This window comes from Carassius auratus, chromosome 38, assembly GCF_003368295.1.
Source record: "Carassius auratus strain Wakin chromosome 38, ASM336829v1, whole genome shotgun sequence".
NCBI lineage: Eukaryota > Metazoa > Chordata > Actinopteri > Cypriniformes > Cyprinidae > Carassius > Carassius auratus.
The window spans coordinates 17381971-17406823 of NC_039280.1; the positions used below are offsets into that span (position 1 = coordinate 17381971).

Genomic DNA, 24853 nt, shown 5'->3' on the forward strand with positions numbered 1-24853 from the left:
CGCGATTCCGTACGCGTTTTCTGCATCGCAGAAATCATAGGGCCCTACAGTAGACATCCGCCTGCTGTTCACGCGATGCCTTAAAACCGAAGTATCTCCATATAATGGAGCCAGTTGTCCTTTTTTGAGACTTTTTTTTTTTAGTTCTGTACACGCGAGGGGAGGGGGCACAAAATCAAGGAGGTGAATGGGCGGGGGCGAGCACAGCACAGAGAAGGCAAACAAGCAAAGTTGCGGAATCAGAATGAAATATAAACAATATATCGATATATACGATATGTCAAAATCCATATCGTGTTTAAAAAATATCTCGATATATTTTAAATATCGAGATATCGCCCACCCCTAGTTCAACATAAACATTTAATTTTAAAAGTAGCTTAGATGTAGCAAGCTACTGTTGATGTAGCTTAGCTTGCTACATTTCCTAGGGGGGTAACTTCAGTGTAGTTAAGCTTAATTTACTGTAGAGTAACTGTAGCTTAGCTCACTACATTTTCCAAGTAGCTTGCCCAACACTGCCGGTTCCATAGGTTACAATTAAATATACAAAATTGTTCAACAGTATCTAATATTGGCCGACATGGTACCAGTGTAATATGCATCCATACAATACCTTAAAGCACAAATACAAATACGCTTCTTCTTGATATGCAGAATAATAGGAAAAGGAAAAGTTACATGCTGTTAATGTAGGATTCAAGGATTTTTCTTTGTTTAATCTTTTAAAAGGGCTTGTTTGTCTTAAAAACCATCAGTAATTCAGTTGCAATGGGACCTCCGGCAGTGAGCACTGGGTTTGTCGGAGGTCAGATTATAGCTGAGGTTGCTCTTTCAGTTCCTCTGAGTGATTACATTTATACTGCTATGGGATGGGGGTGTGTCCACACAAGAATAATATCCAATCAGCACAACTGCCAGGAACCACTCAAGCCTGAATCAACCTTGAAAATGCTCCTAACATCTCGAGGCAACAGGCAAATCTAATATAAACGTCATTTACTCACCCTTGTGTAGTTCTGATGTTGTCCATTCAATGTAATTTTTAATACTGCCAAGCACTAAAAGGACCATATTTCTGCCATGTTTTATTATGCAGATTTAGTTCTTCGGATCTTGGCAGCAAACTAATCTGCATTCACTTTTAATAGATAAAAAACATGGCTTGAACAATATTCAAAACATCTAATTTTGCGGCCACAAAAAGGAGAACAGTCATGCTGGTTTGGAAAGGATTGAGGATGAGCACATGATGACAATGTTCATGTTTTGTGAACCCTTACTTTAAAGAGCAGTGTTTAGACACAAGTCTGAACTCTATCCACTGCCACAACTCCAAAATTAGATTGTATTTAGTGTAAGTGTCAGCTTCACACGTTTCTTCATAAGGAGACAGAATGGAAGACTGTCATGCTAATTGAAATGTCAATACTGTGTCAACTGGATAACTAAAGACATCTGCTGCACCTGTAATATAAGCTCCGGGGCAACACCGACAGAAATAGGCCATTCGGTCCATGTGAACTAAACATGATCTCATACAAAGGTATCCAAACCGCTATGACCTTTCAGTGAAAGACAGGGCTTAAAACCCAACTCCTAAGGGGTCATTTGTAATGCTCAGAGATAATAATTATAGCTCCACATTAATGTCTATTGGGGACAAAAATAGTAGTAGTGCTGACGTCAGGAGGAAAAACTGAGTGAGATATTGAAGAAGGGACAAGAAGAGAAAGGCATGGATACGAGTCAATGAACATCCTGCTGTGAGCTGGCAGTAAATAGAGGTGACGTTCTGGAATGAGACAAAAGTAACCAGCACACGTCACACTTTGGGTTCTTTACATACGACAGATGAAATTGTGCTTTATTTTCTGTTAAAGTAACACTTCCCCAATAAATGAAAAATCTGTTAGCATTTACTCACTTCCTCTTATACACTCTGTTGTATCAGTGGAAGACTGGGGTTTTCAAGCTCAAATAAATAAATGTCAATTTACATTTAATCATTTAGCAGATGCTTTTATCTAAAGTGACTTACAAATGAGAACAACGGACGCAATCAAAACCAACAAAAGCACAAAAATATATAGTACTGAGACAAGTCCCACTCGGTCTGATGCAGCACACTTTTTTTTAATAATAATAAATAAAAGGAAAACAAGTAGATAGAATAGAAAAAGAATAGAGAACGCTAGTGTCAGAGGGTTCTTTTTTAAGAATAATCAGAAATCAGAATTCTTATTTGAATTCTTATCAGACCCGAGCCCATCTGATTTTTGCTTTATCCGCATACAAAAAGTATTCTCGTCACTTCATAACGTTACGGTTGAACCACCGATGGCAGATGGACTATTGGACTATTTTCTGGACCTTGACTGTATTTTACTGGGCAGTGAATGGGACTGTCACAAGCCTCCCAGTTTTCATTCGAAATATCTTAAATTGTGTTCCAAAGACGAAGAAAGCTTTTACGGGTTTGAAACGACATGGGGGTAAGTGATTAATGACAACATTTTCTTTTGAAGGTGGAGTATCCTTTTTAACCATTTTCATTTTGATCATCCAATATCCATTCTGAAATCCCAAGAATCCATCCTTTAATCTGTTCTGTTTTAGCTTACGTGTGAACAAAAATGTACTAAACAATTGTATTTGTTTGTTATTTGTAGAGTGGCTGCCATCTAATAATCTCAATGAGCTTTGTTACTTTTTATATGAAACAAAACTGACAGAATTTGGAAGTTGAGATTTAATCACAAAATCATACAATAAATACCATTTTTAAGCTCTTCAATGTGGCAGATTGCTGTAGCGCGGAGCTCACGTGAACTGATCATATTTCTATCATCTTTCCCACTTTACTACTAGTAATATCACACACAAAAAAACATGAATGAACACGAAGGTATTTTAAAACAACAGTAGGCTACAACTTACTGAAATGTAACATGTCTCATGTAATCAGTGTTTTAACCTCATTGTCAAAAAGGAAAACCATTCAATGTCCACAGCTTGACAGTTACCATCACACAGAATTCCCCATATATTTTACAGAATTAGTTAAAAGATTACTTATCCAAATGAATCAATATGGAATCAATGAGAATCGATTCGTGAAATTGCGTGACTAGGCAGCCCTAGTGAAAGATGACAGATTTTTCATTTGTCTGGTGAACTGTGCCTTTAACAATGCATCGAGCTGGACAACATGTAATGCAGTAACACAAGCAAATAGAGCTGCTGAAATATGGAGCGTTATGAAATGTCCTGGATAACCAGCAGAACTCTTCAGATGAAATGACAGGATGTTCCAAAGCAAGTGCAGGAAAGGACAATTACAATAAGTAGATCAGATCAGACCTGATGTTGTCTACTGAAGGTCTGAGGGACTCTTCGTGGCCCTAGTGGAGAAGCACTGGGCTGCAGCCAGCTGCCAATGTGAGATGTGGAGCGCTAAGCTCTTTCTAGCTGCTCCTGTGTGTGGAGCCAGGCCTAATGTGCACTGAGGTTTACCGCTCTCCCGCTTTCTCTCAACACCGCGGGCAAAAACAACTGCAGGTAAGAGAGGAAACAAGCGAGGAAGAATAGAATGGAAATGGCTCCCTGGAAAGCCAGTTGTGCTCATAAAGAACAGTCAGACTTCCATGTGGCTTCTGAGTGCTGCAGGACTGAAAGACGATGCAGCTGCATGCCACAGAAACATATGTATTTCCTCATATGAAAATACAGTTCTGTTTAGAACCAGTAATGTCCCTATTCACTTAATAATCACTGTTATTATTTTCTAATAACTTGAAAAAATATTTCAAATATTATAATGTGCATTACCATATCTAAAATTGTTTTTAATATATTATAGATACAAGTAAAAGTGTAAAATCTAAAAATTATATGTTGGATCATGAAGTAATACTTCATATTAATTCTGTAATATCAATTAAATTCTGTATTTAATGTTTCTTAAATTCAGATCTAAATTTACACTACTAGTAATTTATGCTCACTTTGACATCAAAAACTATACGTTTAATATTTTAAGTGTATAATATTAATAGTATATAAAAATATAAATATATTTATATATTTTATTAAAACACTGACAGTGCAAATATATATAAAAATATAAGAATTATATTTTGGATAAAAAATAGTATTATTATTACTGTAATTTATATCAACTGATCTATGTAATCAGTGTATTTTCATTATCATATGCTTTTTACACCCCTACAAAAAATGTATTTTGTTTTTGACAACGTAAACTCCCAAACTGAAGCAAAAAACATCTTGAAAGGTTTAGTAGGCACAGAAAAAGCAAAGTTAAAGCAGAGGAATTTAATATCAGGGTGAATTTCGGAAATGAACAAATGCACACGCACGTTCTCCTTTCTCTGAAGCACTGACCTTTACGAGACATTTCAGCTGCTTATTTGCTCATTATAGGCAAATGGGTGATTTCATTACCTTTAAGCGACAATATCCAAACACTGCTGGAAAACTGATGAAGATAGAGAACAGAAAGTGCTATGAAAGAGACAGATGGAGGAAAGAAACAGTAACCTGTGTCTGAAGCACTGAAAGGTGCAGGCTATGTTGCAGGTCATGGATAATTGGATTCAAGCAACAAACATAAAAACAGAGTTGACAGGCTGACAATGGGAGCAAGCAAGCGGAGGGTAAATTTGCACAAGAACTGAATGTGGTTAGTGAGGAGCGTTTCTCCAGCATGGGAGCTCGGCCAAGCAAAGGAATGTGTCCACACAACTCTCGCTCCCTCCCGCTCAAAAACAGATCGGAGCGAGTTCCAGAGGAGCTTCCAAAACACTGCAACATGCAGGTCATGCCAAAAGGTCCTTGCTGTCTATTCACTACTAGCAAAATGTTAGCTTTAAAATATTGCAAATATTTTGAAGAAAAGCATGCTTTCAAGGGCGCTGGAGCATCACACCTTGTCCCAACCGAAAAGATTTTTGTTTGTGAAAAAACATTTTTAAAAATCAATCAGCCAGGTCTGAATGTGATTACCGTGAAAAAAAAAAAAAACACATTTTGCAAAAATGGTGCGGTCTAAAAATGTCGAGTAGATGCGCAGAAGCCTTGGCATTTCTGAGGAAAATCACAGGTGCATCTTTCCAGCACAATCCTTTATAGTCAAACAACTGCTGGGTAGATCTTAATAAAAGCATTCAAATGGCTGCTTTAAAAAAAAAAAAAAAAAAAAAAAAGAGTGTCTGACAGCTTTTCTGAAAGGCCATGCAGTGTGTGGGCAAGCGCTGATGAATAGAGTGTATCTGAAATTCTAAACCTATTTCGAATGCCAAGGTCATCTTCAACAGCCCTTCTTTGTGCTGTGTATAAAGCAAAAAAAGTAGATGATTCCTGCGCTGAATTGAGTATGCATGATAAAGGTGACAATCTGGAACAGGACTGCATGATATAAAAATAAAATAAAATATAAAGGCTAAATTTTGAGACAATTATTGGTGATTTGAACCACAATATGAGAATTATTTCACTACTCTTTAGATATGAGGGCAAAATAATAAATATTAATAAATAAATAATCAATAAATACATATATAAAAATAAAAATAAAAATCACATAAAGAGAGATATTTCCTTGAACTCTGCTTTAATTGACAGCCATTTTTGGAACTAAGCCTTGAACTGAATATTAAAATTAAATTGTCATAATCATAAAAATAATAATATTCCTTACTATTGTTAACATGATATATTAATAACATAATATAATACACTTCAGCCTTTTATTATACACTAACAACATATTTCCCTAATATATGCTTTTGTAGCAATATAATGCAATTAAAGTTGTGCACAGTTCAGGGGAAAACCTAAAAATGAACAAATACTCAAGTACAGACTTTCTGTGCATGTTTAAAACTTTATTTTAATTATCTATATATTAATTAATTATTATTATTATTATTAAAATAAAAAATGGTGTATTAAGAAAATTGCATTACAACTGTAAAATTACAATGCTAATATTTATACCAATTTTTTTTTCTAATTTCTTGTTGAATGTTAATTCATCACACTTTCATTTAGAGTTCATTTCCTGCCCTTAAAGCTTCTCTTTTGCTTCTTAATTTGCATACTGCATTCTTAAAGTGACCCAAACTCTGAGCAGATGAGAAGTAGTTCATGCTGAGCAGCATTTACTGTGAACCAAGGAGCTTATAAATATTTATTTAATTAAACTACAGCCTTTGCAATATTGTAATTTAGTTTTTTCCATTAAATATGCAGCCCTGTCTGTAATCATCTGTATAAGTACGCACACATGCATGTCTCCTAAACATAGTTGCTTCTGGCTTAGGTGAAGGTAAACGAATGGAGAAAGAAAACAAATGTGTAACAGTAAACTGGTTTTCAGCAGTTTAATGTTCCTGAGGGGTTTCTGTGTAATGAATGTTAAAATCAAACAACTAGGGGCTGAAAAAAAAAAAAAAAAAAAAAACGAATCGTTCGGTTCACCACACACAGTACGGCACGTGCTGGAACCACTGTTCAACTTAAAAAAGCATCTGTACTATGTTTTGCTATTTAAATAACATGTAAAACAAAATGTGTTCAGTTAATATAGGTTTCTGTTGATGGATGCGCATTCTGGCTTCCCAGACATTAAAATAACAGCGATGAGAGAAAAAGAAACCTTGGACAAACCATTCACTTTTACGCTAATGCCGTATGCTGGATTATGAGCAGTCATTTATTCCGTCATCACCCGGGTGCTGATAGCACACTCACAGATGAGATCTGAACAGCACACGTTAATATCTGCGTTTAAAATAAACTCATTTAAACATTTAAGACCCAGAGGAGGCGAGCTCGCGCACGCAGTGAGAAGATTTTGCTTTGCGCTCATCTGAAGAACAAACCCGCGCCTCAGAACACGTGCAAATATTAAACTCTCTATGAAATATTGGGTTTAAATGGACAAATTCAGACAAAAATTATATCAAAATGCAGATATACAGCAGACATAGCCAGATGAACGTAGGCCTGCTGTATCAGTGCATTCTCTTAAAGTGACAGTCTTTATATTTATCGAACAGCAACAACAAAGAAATCACTCATTGCTCTTGATTAAAAAGCTTTTGTAACTTTAATAAAGAACAATCTTTAATTTATTAAGTCAAAAATGCAATGCTGTTTTACATATGATTACTTTATTCAATATCTGTACCTAAAAACTAATGCTAGACCTCCCTAAACAAAGAACTGAAAATCACTGTTTTTTGTTTCTTTACTCTATTGTATTTATTTTTGCTGTTGCTCGTAGTTGGATAGAATATTCTTTATTATTATTATTATTATTAGAAAGTATAGTTTTTCCATAAACAGCACATATGGAACTGTACCGAAACCGTGACTCTAAAACTGTGAAAGAAACCGAACCGTGCCACCCCACAAACAACATAACAGAAAAATCTCTTTTGTAGCTTTAACACAGATTTATGAGATTTAATTTTAACAGTGAAGACTATGCAGCTTTACTTTACATTTGATTATTCAATTTCTGTACCTGAATACTGTTAGACTGACTTGAAAAATATAAAGCATTTATTTCATTTATTTCTGTTCTATTATATTTATCTGTTTCTAATCAGCCTAGTTTACTTTCTGTAATGATTTACTCACCTACAAAATAACCCCAATCATTGATTGTTTTTTCCAAACAGAGAAAAACAAAATATCGCAATGTGAGTTTTTTTCCAATATCGTGCAGCCCTAATCAAAGCTGTATAACTAATTACGATGTTCACTAACTTTACACTACATTTTTTTCGCCCAAACATTACAAACAAAACCTCACTCAAACACCAGAAAGCCTCAGATTACACCTTACTTAATGGAAGAAGACTTAACAGCATCAGTCGCCCAACAATTATCCAACTCTCAATCACCTTTTCCCAATTAAGCACACCAGGCTGGACACAAGCCCTATCTCTTTAGCTAAGCTGAGCTACACACAGCGGCACTTGACAAAGTAATCTTTCAACAAATCCCTCCCGAAACATTTTCACATTGGCTGTTTCCTAATTGATAAACCTCCACGGGGGGCTGCGCTATCATAAGACACCACCTAGCACAAATCCACCAGTCACCGGCAGCCTTAGACAGTCAATACACAGCAGCACTATGTGTGTAAGATGCTAACGGAGCACACACATTCAGTTTTTGGATCCACAAGAGAGAGAATGCCGAATGCTGCTAAGACCCAGAGGATAATTTTAATACATGAACCAATAATACATGTGGGAGGAGAGGTCACTGACCTTTCACCCCTGTATTTACTGCATCAGCACAGTTAAGTTTATGGAATAGCCCATCATAGTGAGACATCAGTAAGCACCTGCTATTCAACATTAGCTGCTGTAGTAAATCAAACCCAAAATTAAAAATATTTGCCCGAGACTGCAAAAATAAAATAAATTCAATAATTATTCGGCAGAAATAGAAAGAAACTTACTTCTAAGGCTGCATGATCAATCAAATCCGATCGTCATGCATATCTTTCAGTGAAGCACTATGATCGTTTCAAATATTCATCGAATTTAAAATAAAAATCCAAATCCAAACCCACTAGATGCTGCACTGCTATATTGTTCATTTAAAATTTTGCAGAAAAAGAGAACATATTGTTTACGGCGAAACTGAAATCAAGCCATTCGCACAGAACGCATAGGCCGTTTATCACATTTTCTAGAGGGACATCTATCACCATTCAACTCGCATTTCGCACAAGAGAGCCACATGTTTAGAAAGCCACGTAAAAAAAAACGTGTTTCAAGACTTAATGTTATTTTTTTCCCAACCCACTGCATCTTAGGTTTTTAAATCAAGAAAGCACTCTTTGTAAAAAAAAAAAAAAAAAAAAAATCAAGAAAGTACTCTCTTTAAAAAAAAAAAAAAAAGTAATAGATCTTAATTATTATTAAAAGATAATACTACAACTAATTCTACTACCATACTAATAATATACAATGCACTACGGATTGACGAGTTGCTGGGTTCATGAATATTAATCACATTGTCTGTGTTTGGTTGAACTTATTTGCTGAAATCAAAACAGGGACGGTAATAGATCATTATCTTCTGCTTGTTCTAAAAAGCTAAATAATTGTAAATGAACTCCATTATTTTGACAGGAAAATACAACAAAGAATATAGTTTACATGTAGCGTGTCAATTCAGCGTGGTAAGACTCTCGCTCTCTCATTCCTTGAGTGAGAAACAGCGCTATCAGCAAAGCGACGGTGAGTTGTGCACCTTCACACAGAGTTTACAGTTCGGCAAATATCATAGACAGTAAAAGAGGCAAATACAGGTGTACTGTGCGTCCATTGAGATGAATTGAAAAGTACAGATCGCTTGATGGAGAGTGAAACTCTGAAGCGCTCAGTCAGTGTTCAGCAAATGAAAATGTGCTAATCTTATAATAGCCTCGAACACACACACTGGCGAGTAAAATCTCAGAATTTCTTAGCCAATGGCTAAAGATAGACATCATTTAGTGGCATAGAGTAAAATTTAGTCACATATTGCGCGTGATTTACTTGAAATGTAGAGGGTCACAATTTTTGACCAGTACTGTACTCCTGTTAGGGATGTGCAACAGTGATCGAGTACTCGACCGCGACAGCGATGATCGATCATGTAAACGATGATTGAAATTATAATTATTATTTTTTTGATTGGTAATGGCAGCACGTTGGGCGGCGCCCTGATCTCTGATTGGTTAGCTTCCCTCTTGATGCCTCAAAAGACGTAAGAAGACAGATAATCATGGCCTCAAAGTCACATAGTGATGGCTGGCTTCCCTTTGAGAAGAACGATGAAAATACAGTTCAGAGTAAGCTGTGCAGAGCCAAGGCTGTCACACAAATCTACAACAAATACAATGCGCTATCATCTAAAATGTGTACATAAAATATCTGGTGATAACAGAGCGGCAACTCATACGAGCATTGAATCACTTGCCGTAAGACCTAAATGCAACGCAGGCAGAACCGAGAAGACGACAGAGCTATTCGCTGAAATGGTGGTGAAAGATTTGCTGCCCATTAGTTTCAGGGACAGAGAAGTTTTACTTGTCCAGTGGTACCTGGCTGTTCCTGCAACATCTGTTCCAGCAGAGCGAATTTATTCCACTAAATGTGAAAAGGCTGCGCACTCGGCTCTCATCTGAGCACGTAGACCGACTTATCTTTTTGAATAGACATTTTGAATGTTTCACCGGTCGTGATAAATATAATATCCATTTTTTTAAATATTATTATTATTTCAGTTTTGAGCTTTAGCCATAGTTAAAATATCTAGGCTATTTGGTCTCTGTTTTATACCTTATAATAGTTGTTTGGTTAAACTTGGTGAACTTTTTTCTTTATCTTTTAAAAACTATGTTTCACCGCTGGATCAAAATATTCTGCTAAAATTGTACTGGAAGACAATGTTTTGTTAAAAAATGCAGTTGAATAAAGTAGCAAAAAAAAAAGAAAAAGTATCTTTGTGGGTTAATTTTTAAATCACAGACAAATAATGAAATGGTCTTTATAAAATAAAAATGCACTGGATATATTTGTAGCCCAATTACATTAAACATTCATAGAGATGACGAAATCAAAATTATTTGTTTGTCATAGTTTTTATCTATATTTTAAATCTTATTCAATTATTTAGCAACAATCAGTGATTTCCATGCTGTTAAATAATATTTTGGTTGATCAGAATGTGTAAATTGAATACAAAATATTAATTAAATATTAGAATACATAAAAAAATAACGATAGTGACACTAATCTTAATTTATTGTACTTTCGTGTTTGTAAAGCGCAATCCGTGTTACACTTTCGATCAAGTTCACATCTGCATCAGCAAATTTTTTTCAGATAAAAGTTGCAAGAGTTATTCTACATCTGATTAATTAACATGAACAATTATGCTGAAATTCGTTTCATGCTCACATAAGCAATGCCCGATAATGATATTGCTCTTAAATGTTTTATTTTTATATTATTATTGTTATTATTGATGTTATAATAATGCAGCCAAGCTTTTTTTCCGGTCATATTTGTGGGCATAATGCAATTCATATGGCTTCGAAAACGCGCAGGTGGTTCATGGAAAATAAAACTTAACTTAAAAATAAAACGTAATTACACCTGTTACACTTAATAACGTAGATGAAAATATAGCACAAATCTGCCATACATTTATAATGAGAACTTTATAGGAATCTATAGTAAAATCAGTCTTTGCCCATCTTTCAGTGCGCTGTCATGAAAACGCATCAGCGGGAGCTCGCGCGCGCTCTCTCTCTCTCTCTCTCTCTCTCTCTCTCTCTCTCTCTCTCTCTCTCTCTCTCTCTCTCTCTCTCTCTCTCTCTCTCTCTCTCTCTCTCTCTCTCTCTCAGTCTTACGCATAACTTATCATCCTTTTGTGCAGATACAAGTTGTAATGTTACGTCTGATATGTATCTCAGTTATCTGATTTATTGAGCTATTGTATAAACACTTTTAATCCGATAGGTCAAATATATTTAGAATATCAAAGCTTAGATTTAGTCTTTGGCTCAAATGCAGCAAGTGTGGCTTCAGAGCAAATGGAGGGGAATCCCCAGGTGACTAGAGAGGACTGTGGGTCATTTGTAGACTACTTGTTTTTACAATGGTATAAGCCCTATTCGGACGGGACTAGTTTTAAAGGGGGTCGTTAGAGAAATCTGCGTTTCACAGACGTACTTGGTGATTTTATTCCCATCCGAATCTGCCACGTCTGTGTTTTTCTCACACAACCTCTGTGATAATTCCAAAGCAAATTACCTACTGTTTTTAGCAAACTCAGTGATCCTCTGAGAAAACTAATCATCATATGATTGCCGGTGATATTTTATTTCACAACGCGTCTCCTTGTGTATTTTGGCCAACGTGAATTACCGTAGATGCTCTTACCACGTGCATGTTTGATATATTTGCTTAACGGCAAATAAATAAAAATAAAAAAATAATACAAATAATAAAACCAAGAGCAAGATCACGTAAACTGTAAATACCGGCTATTGTAGTATCAGCATCTGGTAAAATTACTCACGTTCATTTATGCACTCAGTTACATAATGTTTGAATTACATATGTACCTTTATGAAAATTAAACATACGGAAGGTTTAGCCTACTACACTCAAAAAAAAAGGAAAACAATTTAAACTAAAGGAACCACACATTAACATGGTTTTGTTATACTAGCCGTTTAGTATTTATTGTTTAATAATACTAATGGCAATCATTCTGAATGAATGCAATGCACGCATACAGAGTGCGTGATCTCTGTGACGCCCAGATGCACAAAACAGACCCTCCCACCTCTGTAATAAACACGGAGATGTTAGTCCCGTCCGAATTGGTACATGAAAATCACAGACCTCAGGTGGTAAGAATCGAAACTCAAACGTAGTTTAGAAAACTAGTCCCGTCCGAATAGGGCTGTAGCCTAATTTAGTTGCACAGTATATTACACGCACAGCACAAGGAAGCTTTAAACAGTCCTGCAATTTTGCTAATTTTCAGTTTATTCCCAATAATTCCCATATATTCCTGTTAATTCCCTAGTTACAAGTCCAACTCTCTGCCGCCAATAATGCCTTCCATTCTCGCTCGGTCAAGACTAGAAAAACGGAACACGCTGATGACGGGTACAGTTAGACCACTTAACTTATTGATTACTATTGGGATATGAAAAGACTTTCAACCAGCATGACAAAAAAATGTTTTGAACAAAATTCACTTACCTTGCCATTAAATTGGTAAATTACACAAATCTATTTAGTGAAACTTTTTTTTTTTCAGTTGTCGGCTAAATTAAACCTTCATTAATAAAGGCTCATTCACACCAAGCACGATTACTATAAAGATAAGTAGAACTTTATTATTATCGTCCACACCAACATACAATAACGTTTTGTTTAATCTAAGTGCATGCAAAGTTCTCGTCTACTGCTTTAAATGCTCAAAATCTCGAAAGATGGGTAGATTCTGACTGGTTGACAATATTTTTATTGATTCCTGTATCATTATCGGTATAGTTTATTTTTAAAACTTGCTTGCTGAAATTGGCAATAAAATTAATCTATTTGCATAAATTGAATCACTCATTTATACTTAAAGCAAATCGTAACTATATTTTCACTTTCTATAAAAAAAATATTTTGGTGCATTATACGCTGTAACATCTACATTTCCCTCCTGAAATCAATATTTTAGAATCCTTTGAAACGCCAATAATCAATAACTCTGTACTGACTAGCTGAAATTTGCAATAATATTAATCTTTTGGCATGAACTGAATTATTTGCATTGAATCAGGTAGTCGTACAATCCCATAAAGACCAAACACTTAGTCCTAATCAGCAATGTGTTCAGCTCTTCTTTAACTGCAATTTACTAATTGTTTATCGACATTACCCATCTGTAAGTAATGGCTGAGACATGCATGACTTATCAACTCACTTTAAGTGCACTCAATAAAAAGGGAGGAGGAATGGGAGCAGCTAGCCTGTCATATCAAGCAAGCATTACGCAATGAAACACTGCGGTTTATTTCACCTCCCTTGAGAGACACTGAACACAGTCTTCGTCTCAAACTAGTGAGCTGCCTGCATTAACAAAAGAGGACCAAAAAGTACCATAGTATTCTCTGAAGTACTTTAAAGCAAGTGTCTTGCCCGTTCACTCTGGGCAAGCAATGCACAATCATTACTTACCGAAGTACAACCCTATGATGCCCAAAAATGCTGTCTAGGTAGGCAGCACACATGGTTTTAAAACAGAGCCAGAGAAGTCAATGACATCAGGATGTTGATCTACTTTACACAGAGCTGAATTAGTGATGCTGCGTTCTTATATCAACACTACAGATACTGAAATAGGGCTGTGCTTTGTAAGCTGCCAGTGATTTAAGGTGGAAACTAAACATTATAATACAGGCATACAGGTGACCTCTAAAGACTCTTCTTTTCTCTGTTGTGAGTTATTGCTTATTAAACTTCACATAAGAAAGGATGCTTATACAACTCTACCATTTACCTTTTTTGTTACTTTGTCACTACTTTTAAAAATGTAATTCAAACTTCAGTTTGATTGGTAAAATTGAACTTTTTTTTTTACTTTTAACAGCTGTATTATTTAAAAATACACTGAATAAAAATCAACAGTTTTACATTAATTTTGCCATTGGGTTTTTAAGGTTTTTTTGATAACGATTTGTGATTTAGCGCAATTACTTAGGACTCCATTCAGTTCACTTAATATACTGTCATTTGTATGAATTGTGTTTGCATGTAAATATGTCGTTAGGTACATCTGCCATGTCAACATAAAATACTATCGCGTCCGTTTCGCTGTCTCTGATCGTTTCTGAAGGCGTGCGCACATTTTGCGTCGTTTCGCGTCGCATAAAAACGCCCTGGTTTCACTTTATCTGACGTTTGAGTAATGCGAGATATTTTTGGCCACTGTAGGTCAGATTACCTGGAAAGTCAAAGTGAGGAATACGAGGTATAAAATAGAAATAGGCTTAAATTACATAATGAAATACAATATTTCTTTGAATTAGACGTTGACGCATAGCAGAATTATGTGATATAAATAACTTACATGTTTTGTTTACAACACCTTTAATGAAGTCAGAGTGCATAGTTGTGAGTCCAGTCCACGTTCAATATGAATAAACGACTTCTTCCTAAACACATATTAAGCTTACATTGCGAGTGGCACATAAAACAGACAAGCATATCTCATTCTGTATGACAATTAACCGTCAAGCAACATTTCCCGACCGTGATTCATAACCGCGGGTTTCTCGAGCGTTCCTCACCTGTTCTGTGTCCATGATGGACTCCACGAGTTATTTCACCACAAACTGAGAGTGTAGCGTCGAAATATCACATCGTTTTTTCCTCCCAGTAGCATTCCGCGAAGTTACACTATTTCATGTAAGGCTACGTGAATAAAATGTGAATCCCCATCGCTTTAGGACATCATCATCATAATCATAATCGTCAACCCGCTAAACAGTCTAGTATTAAGACCGTGTAACGTTAACGGGATCGGTTGCACAACCGGATCTAGTTGGTAAGCATTAATATGAGTATATCTCTGACCAGGAGAACAAAAAGACATTAAAGAATTCAATATACAAGTATTTTAAATCACGAACAGTGAATGGAGAAATCACATTACACAGATTACACCGCCGAAGGGTTTGTTTTCGCTGAGCATAGCCATGGCTGACTCCAACGAATAAATGCGCGTAAAACACCTGACAACGACACCTTTACGATCAGAAACCCTCTCTAATCTGTTATCTGATTTGTGTCTGGAGGATATGATGATCAAGATCCAGGTCTGATTGTCACTGCTGGGTGTGTTTATCAATTCATCTGAACGGTGACTGGCCGCATATATCAACAAGATTTGAAAATAGATTTGATAGTAACGTTACGCTACTAGAATGGACTAATGTTTCAAAGAAATGTATTTATGAACTTCTTACCTGGGCTAGTGAATATTCCGCAGTTAAACCCAGAGTTTGGTATAGATCAGATTGGACTCCTGCTCTGACTGAATAAACTTTGCCCGCTTCTTCTTCTTCTTCTTATTCTCGCTGGCTAACACACACTTGCTAACGGCCGTTAAAATCTCTCTGCTCGCGCCGTCAAAAGCGATCGCGGCTCCCGCGTCCTGTCGCCGGTGTGTCTCCGTGAGGAGTTGAAGTGTTACCACGGATCGCAGGCGTAGATAACAGCTGTTAACGATTTCAGATAAAGTTTATCTCCATCCCCTCCCGTCCAACGCCATCTTTCCCGCGGGGCACGCCGGGTAATCCTCAGGAATCCCGACGCGACGCGACGCGTTCGCAGCTCGTCATGGAGTGCTGGAATGATGCGATGAGAAACACAGCGCGAAGAGCGCGATGAAACTTATTTCTACCACCAGAGAACATACATATACCTCGGGTCTATATGATGATCCAGCTTTCAGAAGCTGATAATAGCAAAATGATGCCTACGTAAAACTATTATGGGGTACAGTAAGTGATGCTATCAGATGACAATACCTAGGCTACTTTCTTAATAGGAAGTTATTACTATTTATATACTACTACTAGTAACTTGGAAATATAAGAACTTAATAATTATACTTACTGAATATTCTTTAAATAGTGGTGTAAAATATTCGCTACATGCATTTTGTGAGCGCTTTTGAAAAGTCCAGTTTGTTTGCAAGTCGGTATAACATCTGTTTGTCAAATGAGGATTGAACAGTAATGAAATATTACAATTTAAAAGAGCAGTTTTGTTGTTGTTGTTGTTGTTTAGTACCCTATATTTTAAATAGTAATTAATTTCTGTCTTCAGTGTCACGTGATTCTTTGCTGATTTGCTGCTAAAGAAACATTTCTGAATATTGCGTTATATTTTTGAGGGAAACCGTGACACACTATGATTTAAAAAGAAAGGAGAAAGAAATGAATACTCTTATTCAGCAAAAATGCATTTGAGTAAAGTGACAGAAAAGACATTTATAATGTTACAAACGCTTTCATATAAATGCAGCAAATCAGTTTGATTTCTGAAGGATCATGTGACACCAAAGACTGGATTATTGGAAGCTTAGCATCAGTCAAATAGAAAACAGGTATTACATTGTAATAATATTTCACAATATTACTGTTTTTTCTGTATTAAATAAAACAGAGTTGGTAGTGTTATCCAACTGGAAAGGGAAAACATTGAAACCGGGCCTCAACACAATATGTCATGGAGAGGAAACTCAGCACCAGATGGCAGTCATGGGTGCAAGCTATGCCTCGTTGCCAAGGGGGCTTCTTCATGCCGAATGTTTGTGTAAGTTAATTGTGTCATCAATGAGAGTGTACTGAGACCTGGCCAGAAGTCACTGAGAAATACTGACTCATTGGTTCCTTTGTGCACATTATGATGACAGTTAATAAACAGAAAATGAAGCATTTAATTTTCCTATCTTGCTCCCCCACCCATGCTTTCCCATCTGTAATCAGACCATGTCACCTCGATCTTCTTTCTCTCACCTTAGAGGAGTGGTGAACTGAGCAGATAAATAAAAATAAAAAAAACTTTTTTCCCACACTATTTGGGTCTAACAGAGCATTTAAAGGAAAAATCGATTCACTGAGGATACGCATCCGCTCACGAGGTGCAGTTGTCTTAGCTGTCTTCCCCAGATGTGAGCCCTTCATCTGACAGGTAGCATCAGTGTTGGGTGAATACTAATGTTGAACCACTCTGTCACCGAGGCAGACAGCTGACCTCAGAACAGCCGGCACAAAGCATGTGCTTTTAAAGGGGTCGTGCTCCGCTTGCCCCAGACCTCCTGCTGACTTGTATCGAAAAGATGAAGAAGCAAACATTTGCATTTCAAGCAAAGAGGAGAGATTTCACTGGCTTCATACCACCAGCCCTGCATGATTCATTTCTAGAACACCTGCGGACTTGTGTGGTCATGAAGCTGTCAGAGAGAGCCTACACAAATCCCCCCAAATCCACACGAATAGAGAACTAGCGTGCCTGTGTTTGGACAAAGAAAGGTGACTGAAAGATGTATCTAATTTCAGTGATGCTTCCAGCAGGATTTGATATAAAAGCAGGCCGAATCTGAGAAGGCAAATGATTTTAAGTAGATTGCAAGGATTACAAGTAGGAAATAAATTTCCCTGGTGGTGGGAGTGTAGTGATTAAGTAATATGAACATCTCAGGTTTGATCATGAAAATGAAGAGAACTTGCCAGGTAGAAAATTTATTTACATGTATTTTATTTTTTATTTTTTTTTGTGCTCTTGTTTTTGTGACATATCAGGACACAACTTTGTATAATGACATGGGTATGACACAGGTATTACAAGGAGAGGGTGACTAATGAGGACATTACCAATGTGCCCATTTTTCAAAACGCTTATAAACCATACAGAATTAGTTTTATTTAGAAAGTTAAAATGCACAAAGTTTCCTGTGAGGGTTAGGGTTAGGTGTAGGGTTGGTGTAGGGTCATAGAATATACAGTTTGTACAGTAGAAAAACCATTACGCCTATGGGATGCACTTTTCACAAAAAGAAACGTGTGTGTGTGTGTTTTATGTATCACAGTTTCCACAAAATATTAAGCAGCACAAACTTAACAATAAAAAAAATCAGCATATTCAAATGATTTCTGAAGGATCATGTGACACTGAAGACTGGAGTAATTACGCTAGCAATAAATTACTTTTTTTCCATTTTAAACTGTAATAACATCAAAATGCTGTTGTTTTAATCAAATAAACATATACATTTTTTGCTGGGTGATTGCACTGAGATGATACTAACTGATATTAAATATGAATCCGCTAAATCTCGCTGACCCACTGCGGCATAAACAAACCATTTAACCAGCAGCAGTCAAAAGGATACTTTGAGAGTCTGGTTTGTTTTGAGTTAAAAGTGCATACTCGGATAAATAGTGGCTGATCTCACCCTGTTTGTTTCTAGTGTAACCAGTTGTGTTTGGCAAAACACGCAACAATGCTGGCGATTATAAATGATGTCAACAGTTATTCTGACAGTACAGAATGAACATGTCAGAAGTCACACTGAAGATGTAATTATACATTCAGACTGTCTGATGTTTTATTATACAAGAATAACCATGAGGTTTCACAGAGGCCCAGTGATTTAAACACGCAGCTTCATCTCTTCGTCTTTGGGAGCCTTTGGCTGTTTGCTTTCCACAGTTGGATTGAGTTCTGGGCTGTTGGAAAACCTATTTGTAGCACAGCGGGAAAACCTGCCACTCCTTCTAATGCATGGAGAAGCACAGTCAAGCTCTCAAGCACTAGTGTGAATCAGGAAGGATGATGCAGTCCGATTTAATCTGCAAGAGACTGTCATATAACTTTCTTGCTTACTGGCAAGCTCTCTAACACAGAGCAGATACTGTATTTTACCTACTTAATTTGAGAACTTGCATCTCTTTGACTGTGAGAGATCTGGGATTTCTGGGGTTTAAATAATGCTTTCAATTGAGCTAAGTTTTTATTGGTTTCTCATTACCAAGGTGTCACACAAAAAACATTTCATTATGGGTAAAAGCATGGAGCTTTCTCAAGACTTTCGCATCCTTAATGTTGCAAAACATACTGATGGCATTGAATATAGAAGGATTTCTATATTTCTGAATGTTCCAGTGAGCACTGTTGGGGCCATAATCTGGAAGTGGAAATAACATTATTTTACCGTAAAGTGGCCACGACCAGGTGCTCCTCGCAAGATTTCTGACAGAGTAGTGAAAATAATTATCAGAAGAGCTGTCCAAGAGCCAAGCACCCATTACTTGACCAAAACATTTAGACAAGCCTGTGAAAGACTGGGGGGATATAGTCTGGTCAGATGAGAACAAGATTGAACACTTTGGATGCCAAAATATACACCCTTTTTGGAGGTCAAGTGACACCCAACATCACACCAAAATCATTATACCAACAGTGAAGTCTGGAGATGGGGAACTGTTTTTCAGCATATTGCACTGGCAAACTTCATATAATTGAAATTCTTGATAAAAATCTGCAGACATCTACAAGGGTGGACATCCAGCTAGACTAATCTCAAACACAGCCAAGGAAACTCTCAGCTGGTTTCAGAGAAAGAAAGTAAAACTGCTAGATTGACCAGGCAATCATCTGACTTGAGTTCAGTAGAAAGTAAGAACTAAAGATCATATTTAATAGAAGAGGCCCATGTAACCTTCAAGATTTGAAGACTGTGTGGAAGAATGGGCCAAAATCACACCGGAGCACTGCATGCGACTAGTTTCTCCATACAGGAGAGAACTTAGCAGAACTTAATTTCTGAAGTTATTTGTTTTGTTTTCAATGTATGTATGTATGGGCTACTTGGGTTGTTACTGACATCTGGTGAAAATCTCATGTCAGCAGTACCTTCAGAAATATATATACTGAGAAAAATGGTGACGTGTTCAATTCTTATTTTACCCACTGTATATTTGCACACAGGCACTATTTTATTTCATTTTAGCAGCTGACCAAAACATATTTAAGTTACAGTTATATAATGCATATCATCTTAAAGTACACATGCTGAGCTTTAATTTTAGGGTATTCTCATCAAAAAGCTATATGTACATATGACAGAATATGTACTTCCCCACTTTTTCAAGGGATCTTAAGTAATTGGACAATTGACTCAAAAGCTGTTTCGTGAACAGGTGTGAACTATTCCTTCATTATTTCTACATCAGTTAAGCAGGTAAAAGTTCTGGGACCTCATGTATCAATGCTGCGTACACACAAAACTTTGCGTACGCCAGCTTTCACGTTCACGGTCAGATGTACTAACCGTGATATTAACATAAGAAAGTGAGGTCCTCCACGACAACTTCATGTCTGGTTGGCGATTCATAGAAGCAATGAAGAGAAGTTGCAAACATTAAACTACGAATTGTTCTACAAGTCTATCACACCACCACCTGTGAGAAACATTGCTATCAATTTGTAATTAAAAAACTAATTGACATACTATTGTCAGACGAGAACAAGTGATTTTCTGGCCCACAATGATGACTGGCTTATCAGCCATTTCAGATTCCCGACGGCTATCCTTCTGGAGGTCTGTGATGATTTGGGTCCGAATTTGGAAAGAGAGACAGCGAGGAGCCACACATTACCCATTCCCTTACAGGTGCTGACAACACTTGGTTTCCCGTAGTTTCCTGGCAATTGATTCTTTCCAAAGGGAACTGGCAGACTGCTCAGGAATAAGCCAGTTGTCTTTGAGCCGTGCATTGCCAGCTGTATGGGACAGGATCATCCGCATGTCTATCAGGTATATAAGGTTCCCATACGATGCAGTTGACCAGACACACATTAAAGTGCTATTTGCAGGGATAGACGGTTTTCCTAATGTAATCAGAGCAATCGAATGCATAAAGGCACCATCTCAAGAAGAATTTGCATATCTGAATAGGAAACATTTCCATCAATAAATGTGCAGATAATATGTGATGCACAAATGCCACAAACAAATATTGTGGCAAGATGGCCATGGGTACTTCCTTACAAACAGCACGGTTGGAACGAGGCTCCAAGGTGGCTAACCTCTAACTCTAATCAGAGACAAAGTTCATTTTTTGACTTATTCCTTTAATAAGTAGCTTATGTCTCTTGCATGATGTCCATGAGTTCCAGACTTAAAGCAGTCATTGCCTGAAAAGGAACAAAATATTAAAAATAAACATTTTATTAGGATTATATATGTTTGTCCAATTATATTTGAGCCACTGAAAATGGGAGGACTATGTATAAAAACTGTAATTCCTAAGCATTTCAAGGTGTTTTCTTTTTTCATGTCACTTTTTTTTATATTTTTGTTCAACCCCTTGAATTAAAGCTTAAAGTCTGCACTACAAATTTCATCTTGATTGTTTTATTTTTAATTCTGTTCTGGTGGCATACAGAGCTGAAATTATGAAAACTGTGTCAGTGTCCAGATACAGTATATGTTATATATTCAAATCATGCATTTGATCTTTATATTTGTTGCTGTCCCAACTTTGCCTGATTATATGATTTGTTACATGTTAATATTTCCATTTATTTAGAAATGGTTTTCTCTCCTGTCCATAACTCTGTCATAACAGACCTATAATTGATTTCTGGGTTTGTGTCCACCAGTTGTAAATCACTGTTCAGAAGTCAGCATGGTTGTAAAAGTACATTTCTACCATAGTTTGACAGTACCAAGAGCAGCCACAAGGGGAGGATGTGTGCCACTGATTTAGAACAGCACAACACTCAAACAGTATTGATCCACTCTCATTATTCATGTAGTTTCTGTAAAAATAAACTGACGGGGAAAAGTGCTTGTATTAAATATAGCACAGGCATGGTTTAAATGCACTATGTACAGTGATTAAGCATTGGAAACTCTCACTGGAGGAGCCTCTCTTGGACCACCATCACATACAAAATAAAAAAAGGAGCATTATACAGCAAGAGGGTGACCCTGGTTCTACAAAATGACCCCATCCAATCCTATATAACTCCCACCACATACTCTGCAGAAACTACCCACACTGTAATGGATTCCCTGCAGTTAGTTACTGTGTGCTGCAGGCATCAGTGCAAGCACAGCTAAAGGTTATTGTCATGCTTTAGCCTTGAATACAGGCCGTTTCCAAATGGCAGCAGTGTCATAAATTCCAGCTTGGTGCAGCTCATATCTTACTGTCTTTTGTGAAACAGGGCAGAGATGTGCTGATTGTGTCCCTGAGGTATCCCTGTCAGTGAGCTTCAACTAACAACCACTGTTTCTATTTGCAGAGGCAGTTTGTCCATATTAAGCATATGCTGTTATTAAATGGCTAGCATTTAGAATAGAAAATAGATATGTAAAAAATGCACACTGTGAGGTATAAGGCAGGGGTTTTCAATTCAAAGTCCACGTTAGAGTTTAGCTCTAACCCTAATCAAACACACTGAACAAGCTAATCAAGGTCTCAATCAAGGATAAAGTCACAGACATGTGAATTTGATGAAGGATGGAGCCAAATACGGCAAGAAAGTGTACCTCAAGGATCAAAGTTGAGAACTTTTGTTATAGGGGATGATTTCACACAGATTTATTCTTTTGTTAAAAGCTCATTTAGTAATATAAATTTAATATAAAGTATCTTCATAAAGTTAACGCTACAAACATACAGCAAGATTAACAATTCACATGATGTCAACCATGCTACCTTGCAAATAAAAACTATTATACATAGGCTAGCCAATATTTAAGCAAACTCTTGTTGTATGTATTAGGTCACACTGTGAGGAAGGCACACGTTTTTACCTCTTCCGAGCGGGTAAGCCCTTCCTTATTATTCCAAACATATTTAACTTGAAGGAAGAACAAAGATTTCCTAATGGTTTGGCCCTTGAGCTTGATAATACCTTGAGCACTATGAGTAGTTCACTTCAAAGACTCCGTCCGCTGTGGAAGATCAACACTTACAGCTAAACTTTGAGCCCCACAGGAGGTCACGGATACCAGCTCTTTCACAATATAATGCTAATGGAATCACAAGCAAGTCCATTTATCTTTTTTTTTTTTACTCCTGTATGTTTCTGGTATACATCACATAGTTTGACATTAATTCAACTTGATCAGATGGTTATACCAAATTAATATTCCAAAAGTCTCAAGATTATACCATGTCAAAAGTCAGATTATAACATTTTGTTCCCTTTAAATAGTGCTGCAGTCTTCAGATGCTTAATTTCTCTTGACTAATTCCTCATTAGTATCTTATTATCTCTGTTTCCAAATAATCAGTGCAGTGCCTTTTTGTAGTCCTTGCGGGTCCATTGATTAGGCTAAAAGATGGCAGACGCTCATTAACACTCATTACGCAAAGCTGCCTGTTATCAGACAGCAGCCATCAGTAAATCAGGGAGCTGCTCTATTTTGTTCCTCCTTGTCCTGGTTGATTGTCGCCCTGCAGTTGTGTAGGCAGCTGCTTTCTGAAGAATGATGCGGTTATTTTTACAAGCAACAATGACAGACAGGTCGATCTCGACAGGGACCTTCGAGAGCATCAGCGTTCTCACATGCCGACGGCTTGTAGCACAAGTGCAGCTTAACTCGTCGTAGGGAAAGACAATACCCACATGAACCATTTTGTTTAGAACAATGCACTGAAGAAGGTCAATGGCCAGCATGCCCATCACTTTCAGGGGACTCCGGAGCCTTGCAGCTGCCATTCTTGCTCTGACCCTGGTCCCTCTGTTACACCCATGGGTGTTATTTTAAAAGGCCTGAGATATTGGTCTGTCCAAAGGTTTCAACTTTAATGGAAAACTCTGTTCGATTGTGCAGGTCAGCAGGACTGAGAGATAGGCTGCTCATCTTTCAATATATGGTTGTTGACAGATGACAGCATCAGTATAAAAGTAATCTTCTTGTACTTTAGACTTCAAAGGCCAAGAGCTTCATGTCTAACTTGAAATAGCACCTCATTTCACCACCTTCACTGCCAGTGAGCAGCACACAAAGACTAGTTGCATTATGGGAACTCCTAAGGGAACATAGCAGGTGCTCAGGTGCAGCTTTAGTAAAAAATATATTTGCTTATATTGTTTGGTGTAAATGCTGGATTTTACAGAAATGTTTGTTGGCTAGATCCTACCGTACAACAGCACAAATGCTGAAGTACCTTTTTCCACTCTAATAATCAGGAAATCTTGAAGACCTTGATGGGTTATCATTTGTTTAATTTAGGTATTATTTTTATTAAAGTTGTCGATTTACATGAACTCTGATGGCTTTTAAAAAATGGTGCCTTTCAAACAGCGGTCTGTAGTGGAAACTCATAGGCTCCCTTGATCGAGACCAGCAAGGTTTCTGGGCTGGTTCAGAACCAGAATGTGGGCACCGACCCAAGATTTTTTGAGTGGAAAAGCACAGCCCAATCTATGTCTGAACTTTTTTTTTTTTTTTTATCAAAGCTTCAAAACCTTTTGAACACTTCCCAGGTTTCGTTAAAATATCTTCAGTGCTGTCATGACAACTCTCTGAGAGTTCAGCATGGTAGTAGAAATTAGTGATGCGCGGGTCGTCTCATAACCCGCAGGCCCACTTTATTGCGGGGCGGGTCACAAAAAACTAAATTTTTAAAAATCCATTAATGTTTCATGGAATTTAGTGGTGGAAATTTTTATTCTTCCAAGAGATTCGTTGACTTTCAGGTCGTTCC

At 37.0% G+C, this 24853-nt stretch overlaps 1 protein-coding gene across 4 annotated transcripts in view; it reads right to left on the reverse strand.

The window, feature by feature from the left end:
• The window catches only part of tjap1 (tight junction associated protein 1 (peripheral)), a 120985-nt gene extending 104961 nt beyond the window's left edge, over positions 1-16024 (reverse strand). For 2 of the 4 annotated variants that reach the window (XM_026224511.1, XM_026224509.1), the window contains exon 1: positions 14903-15559. The gene's annotated coding sequence lies outside the window, so the exon portion shown is untranslated. Of the gene's footprint in view, positions 1-14902; positions 15560-15580 lie in introns of those variants that run through there. The other 2 variants (XM_026224510.1, XM_026224508.1) reach the window with 2 other exon arrangements.
• Between the last annotated feature and the right edge of the window lie 8829 nt (positions 16025-24853).